The following is a 7,293-nucleotide window of genomic DNA, read 5'->3' as shown; positions in this document are numbered from 1 at the left end:
CATGGGAATATAAGACTCTCCTAAATTAACATATTATCATTATATTACAAGGCAACTTGTTTATGCTTTATTCTACGTACAGAATTTCAGCTGGTATTGATTCATATCATATCCTTATAGTGTATCACACACATCTGAATGATTGAATGCCCATGTGATGACATCACTCACCCCCAAGGTTTTAGGCTCCACCTTCTGGAAGGAGCCCACCTGTCCAGAGGTGAGGTTGCTGGGGGAAGGCAAGGGGTCCTGGCTTTAGATTGAAACAATACAGGAAAGCTAACAACATTTTTCTAGATAAACAGTAATTAACTGAGAAAATTATGGACAAGACAACAAATGAAAGCTACAGTATATTACTAGAAGGGTATACAAAGATGAAAAGAGAATGAGTAGGAGGAAAGGTATGTTTTTGAAGGAGAGCAATAATAAAGAGAACTCAAATGAAACTGCAGGAAATCTTTCAGCAGGATAATATGAGAAATTTGGGATACTTCAATGGCATTGGTGTAAAGCAAATATGGATATGCATTAGTGGGGGAAACCTGCAAATTGTCTTGACAAAGGCTATTATGACATCTGGGAATAGCAGGCAATTATAAGTCATTGTGATCTCGAACATACAAGCTCTCAATTACATTTAAAAATATAAGAAATATAATACCTATAATATCAAGAATATCAATCAATATCATGTTTGCATCCGAAGTAACTTCTAAATATTTCAGAGCAAGGTCAATTAGACATCAGCCCCTGTCAAAAAAATGTAACATCAAGACCACAGTCGATTTTGGCAATTCTCCAAGCTCTGTACTGCGCCATCATCACACAACTTTAGCTAACTATAGTGTATCTGTCACGTCCTGACCAGCAGAGGGAGCTATTGTATTAGTTTTGGGGTCAGGATGTGGCAGTTTTGTGTGTGTGAATGTTTGTGTTGGTGATTGGGACTTCCAATTGAAGGCAGGTGTGTTGAGTTGCCTTTGATTGGGAGTCCTATATAGGTGTGTGTGTTTTTCTTTGGGGTTGTGGGTAGTTGTTTTTGCACTGCGTTTAATAGCCTGCAGAACTGTTGCACTGTCGTGAGTATCTCTTATTGTTTTGTCAAGTGCATGCTTTACTCCTTTTTCTTTGAAATTAAAATATGAGTATCCATATTCCCGCTGCGTCTTGGTCCTCTTCTCTCCAGTACAATTTTTTTTGTGACAGTATCTTCTTCACAAATACTGCACATAATGTTTTAGTCAGAGAACCAATAGATATATGCAATGCTCTGCGATCGTCAACGTAGTTAAATAATGGTAGGCTATTGTAAGTTTAACCATACACTTGCTAACTTGGGCCACATAGGAAGGGCATATGTGCTACTGTATACGTCATGTCCCAGTTAGACCATCTCACAAAGTGTGTATTCTGTCTTACCTCCTCTGGTTCGAACAACAAGTAGTTCCCTTATTTATTGTCAGCTAACACGCATACAGCTACTCGCGTTGGTGTTGATGGGATCAAAAATCTGGGAGATGCTATGTGTATGTGCTGTAGGTGGATGGGACGTTTTTCACTGCAGTGGTGAGGCGCAGGATGTGCTTCTGCGCCGAAGTGGTGTGCTTGAGTGAGCCTGTGTGCTGCTGCACTCTGAGATCACTCTTCTCGACCACACCTACAGCATCATTGCGCAAAATAGTAGGCAGCATCATCTGGATATGTGTGCAACAACAGCTCAACATGCACCATTCACCAAATACAGTTTGACGCACAAATTCGCTAAATCCAACGTATGCACCACAAGGCAAACGCAGCGTTCCATAGGAAATTAATGTAATTCTGGTGTACCAAAATACATAACACGGTAGGTAGGTGTGATCGAGGAGTAATAAACGCAGCTTTCAATTGGAAATGATTGTACTTCTGGTGTTCCAAAATGAAATGTTGCTGTCTTGTGATCGAGGCGTGACTTGCTGAGCAATGCAGTAGTTGAGATGCTACCAGTATACAATAAATATAACTTATATTCATTATTTGCTGCTAGACAAAAGGCTTTTAAATCTGAGAGATAAAAACACATGTAGTTGATCATTAACGATTCGAACACCGACAGTGTCATTGTGCAACATAGTGTGCAGCAGCATCTGGATATGGATGCAACAAAACTTCAACATTCATCTTCTGCTACCGTTTCTGTCAAGCTGTTTACGCATATGGTTGGACGCATATGTAAGATAAATCCAACATATGCACCACACCGAATGCACTGCAACTGCCTCTGCAACGCAATGCTGCAAGGCAAACACAGTGTTTCACTAGGAATTCATGTAATTCTTGTGTACCAAAATGGAATGACGCTGTCGGTGTGTTCAAAGCATTACGGTGATCAAACCGATTCCCAAAAACAGACCTTATTGACAACTAGGCCCAAAGAAGCACAGGGGCAATGTCCTACATTTTTATTCGATGCAAGATGACAAGCATCAGGGCAGTCTCATACTCGATGCAGGTGTCCTGTGTATTAGCATGCCCTGTGCAATCTAAACTCAAGGACATGAGAAGGTTCACCTAAGGGCACGTTCCTCTGCCAGGCATGCCAAATATTGGAACGCCTGGATAGGTGTTGTAAGTATCAGCTAACCACATCATATGTTACGTGCCATCGGCAACCATTGGTTGATACATGCAATGTCTGAGCAGGGGAACACGAACATAATATGTGCAGGGAAGCGGGAAAGGGGAGCGTCACTGAGTGATTTACTATTTAAAGCCAAAGGGCTTATTGCAACCATGGATGGCCACTAGATTATCTCCAGCTGATCTCTCATTAAACCATCAATACGCGTTAAATTCACCCGCTCAACTGATCTCGATTGCAACCATTATTTGTCACCTCATTACAGCTCCCTAAAAGCTGATGGTGTGCCGTCTTAGTCCTGCTTGCTACCAAAGTCTTTCAAGATACAGTATGTTCGCCCTCTGGTGTGTATTATCATTGGAACAATTTAGTCTTACTTTTTGAGCAGAATAAAGATGATTTATCAATTTGACAATCATTATGTACAACTGAAAAAAAGTATTTCCTCATATACCATGGCAAATGTACTGTGGCAATTTAATCGACAAGTTGTATGAATGGAAAACTAATGTTGGTGTAGACTACTGGTTTATTTTATTTGTTTCCAATTCATATAATGCATTAAATACAACTGTCTTAATACAATTGTCTGGTGTGGTCATTTCTTATCAAAATCAAGGGTAAAATATCCCTGGACTGTCCATTTTTGAAATTTGTAACTAAATAAAGTCAATCAGGGTTGAGTAATATAATCTATATTTCGCAACTCTTTATTTGGATAGTCCATCTGTAGATATGTAAAACATAATTTTTGTGTCATACATTTTTACAATATAGCCAATTACAGCTGGCCTATCTATCGGGGAATCGCTCATTTCTGCCTCCAGGATAAGGTTAATGACAATAAATGTCAACGTGCAAGCGTTTGTGCTCTTGCAATAGTCTTTTGATCATATGCTAAAATACATTTCTCAAGTTCAGCACACCCAGAACCAGGTTGGCAGAGTGAAAAGGCGTTGGTCTCAAGATCCAATGAATGGATATCCTTGTGTGTTTGAACCCCACTCCTGGTTCCTAAACTCCCTATAAATTCCATCCTATACTGCTTTCTCTATGGTTCCCATTTGGTTATGTCCCTTGCAGCTACTTGTTTCACAAAAGAGATATATCAACCAGGATGGCCAAGTGGTTATTAAGGCCTTAGACTTGAGATCCAATGGACATACACTATACATACAAAAGAATTTGAACACCCCTTCTAATGAGTGGATTTGGCCGTTTCAGCCACACCCGTTGCTGTCAGGTGTCACGCCCTGACCATAGAGAGCCCTTGTTTCTCTATGGTGTAGTAGGTCAGGGCGTGACTAGGGGGTAGTCTAGGTTTAATATTTCAATGTTGTGTTCTAGTTTATATTTTCTATGTTGGTGTTTTGTATGATTCCCAATTAGAGGCAGCTGGTAATCGTTGTCCCTAATTGGGGATCATATTTAAGTAGCTATTTTTCCCACCTGTGTTTGTGGGATATTGTTTTGTGTTTGTGCCTGTGCACCACGTAGTCACGTTTAGTTAGTCGTTTATTTGATTTATTTGTTTTTGCTTGAAGTTTCACTTTGGAATAAAGATGTGGAACTCTACACACGCTACGCCTTGGTCCCGTTCTTACGACAACTGTGACACAGGTGTATAAAATCAAGCACACAACCACGCGATCTCCATAGACAAACATTGGCAGTAGAATGGCCCGTACTGAAGAGCTCAGTGACTTTCAGCGTGGCACCGTCATAGGATAACACCTTTCCAACAAGTCATTTCGTCACATTTCTGCCCTGCTAAGAGCTTGCCTGGTCAAACGTAAGTGCTGTTATTGTGAAGTGGAAACTTCTAGGAGCAACAACGACCCAGCCACAAAGTGGTAGGCCACCCAAGCTCACATGGGTTTCCATGCCGAGGAGCCTCACACATGCCTAACATCACCATGTGCAATGCAAAGCGTCACCTGGAGTGGGATAAAGCTTGCCATCATTGGACTCTGGAGCAGTGGAAAGGCGTTCTCTGGAGTGATGAGTAGTCACCATGTGGCAGTCCAATGGACAAATCTGGGTTTGGCAGATGCCAGGATAATGCAACCTGCCCCAATGCTTAGTCCACACTATAAAGTTTGGTGGAGGAGGAATAGTGGTCTGTGGCTGTTTTTCATGGTTCGGGCTAGGTCCCTTAGCTCCAGTGAAGGGACATTTTAATGCTAAAGCATACAATGACATTCTAGATGATTATATGATTCCAACTTTGTGGCAACAGTTTGGGGAAGGCCCTTTCCTGTTTCAGCGTGACAATGCCCCTGTGCACAAAGCGAGGAACATACAGAAATGATTTGTGGAGATTGGTGTTGAAGAACTTGACTGACCTCAACCCTATCGAACACCTTTTGGATGATTTGGAATGCCGACTGCGAGCCAGGCCTAATGCTCTTTGGCTGAATAGAAGCAAATCCCCTCAGCAATGTTGCAACATGTAGTGGAAAGCCTTCCAAGAAGAGTGGAGGCTGTTATAGCAGGAAAGGGGGAACCAACTCCATATTAATGCACATGATTTTGGAATGAGATGTTCGATGATCAGTTCTCCACATACTTTTGGTCATGTAGTGTATGTTCTTGTGTGTTCGACCCCTGTTTCTGATTAGGATGTAATGAAGACATACAGTATCTCACAAAAGTGAGTACACCCCTCACATTTTTGTAACTAATTGAGTATATCTTTTCATGTGACAACACTGAAGAAATGACACTTTGCTACAATGTAAAGTAGTGAGTGTACAGCTTGTATAACAGTGTACATTTGCTGTCCCCTCAAAATAACTCAACACACAGCCATTAATGTCTAAACCGCTGGCAACAAAAGTGAGTACACCCCTAAGTGAAAATATCCAAATTGGGCCCAATTAGCCATTTTCCCTCCCCGGTGACATGTGACTCGTTAGTGTTACAAGGTCTCAGGTGTGAATGGGGAGCAGGTGTGTTAAATTTGGTGTCATCGCTCTCACACTCCCTCATACTGACTGGTCACTGGAAGTTCAACATGGCACCTCATGGCAAAGAACTCTCTGAGGAGCTGATAAAAAGAATCGTTGCTCTACATAAAGATGGCCTGGGCTATAAGAAGATTGCCAAGACCCTGAAACTGAGCTGCAGCATGGTGGCCAAGACCATACAGCAGTTTAACAGGACAGGTTCCACTCAGAACAGGCCTCGCCATGGTCGACCAAAGAAGTTGAGTGCACGTGCTCAGCGTCATATCCAGAGGTTGTCTTTGGGAAATAGACGTATGAGTGCTGCCAGCATTGCTGCAGAGGTTGAAGGGGTGGGGGGTCAGCCTGTCAGTGCTCAGACCATACGCCGCACACTGCATCAAATTGGTCTGCATGGCTGTCGTCCCAGAAGGAAGCCTCTTCTAAAGATGATGCACAAGAAAGTCCGCAAACAGTTTGCTGAAGACAAGCAGACTAAGGACATGGATTACTGGAACCATGTTCTGTGGTCTGATGAGACCAAGATAAACTTATTTGGTTCAGATGGTGTCAAGCGTGTGTGGCGGCAACCAGGTGAGGAGTACAAAGACAAGTGTGTCTTGCCTACAGCCAAGCATGGTGGTGGGAGTGTCATGGTCTGGGGCTGCATGAGTGCTGCCAGCACTGGGGAGCTACAGTTCATTGAGGGAACCATGAATGCCAACATGTACTGTGACATACTGAAGCAGAGCATGATCCCCTCCCTTCGGAGACTGGGCCGCAGGGCAGTATTCCAACATGATAACGACCACAAACACACCTCCAAGACGACCACTGCCTTGCTAAGGAAGCAGAGGGTAAAGGTGATGGACTGGCCAAGCATGTTTCCAAACCCTATTGAGCATCTGTGTGGCATCCTCTAACGGAAGGTGGAGGAGTGCAAGGTCTCTAACATCCACCAGCTCCGTGATGTCGTCATGGAGGAGTGGAAGAGGACTCCAGTGGCAACCTGTTAAGCTCTGGTGAACTCCATGCCCAAGAGAGTTAAGGCAGTGCTGGAAAATGATGGTGGCCACACAAAATATTGACACTTTGGGCCCAATTTGGATATTTTCACTTAGGGGTGTACTCACTTTTGTTGCCAGCGGTTTAGACAAAAATGGCCGTGTGTTGTGTTATTTTGAGGGGACAGCAAATTTACACTGTTATACAAGCTGTACACTCACTACTTTACATTGTAGCAAACTGTCATTTCTTCAGTGTTGTCACATGAAAAGATACTCAAATATTTACAAAAATGTGAGGGGTGTACTCACTTTTGGGAGATACTGTATTTCAGTAATTTGGATTTTGTTTGGATCAAAGCCAAAATAAATGACTATGTCCCCATTACTACACTTTGACTGTACACTTGATTATCCGTTAATTACACCAGGATGGCCGAGAGGTCAAGGCGTTGGACTGGACGTACATGTGAGTTCAAACCCCACTCCTAGTAGGTAGTTTACTTTTGATTTGGATGTAATCATCCTTCATTTCACTCATTTGGATTTTGTGTGGTACAAACTCAGAAGAAATGATTATGTCCCCTTTATTCCACTTTAACTGTGCAATTTATTTTCTAGAAGAAAGAATAAGGTGTTGGACTTTAGATCCAATGGACATGCAGTACCAGTCAAAAGTTTGGACACACCTACACATTCAAGGGTTTTTTACATTGTAGAA

The sequence above is a fragment of the Salmo trutta genome, chromosome 34 (genome assembly GCF_901001165.1).
Source record: "Salmo trutta chromosome 34, fSalTru1.1, whole genome shotgun sequence".
Classification (NCBI taxonomy): Eukaryota; Metazoa; Chordata; class Actinopteri; order Salmoniformes; family Salmonidae; genus Salmo; species Salmo trutta.
This window is presented reverse-complemented; position numbering follows the sequence as displayed.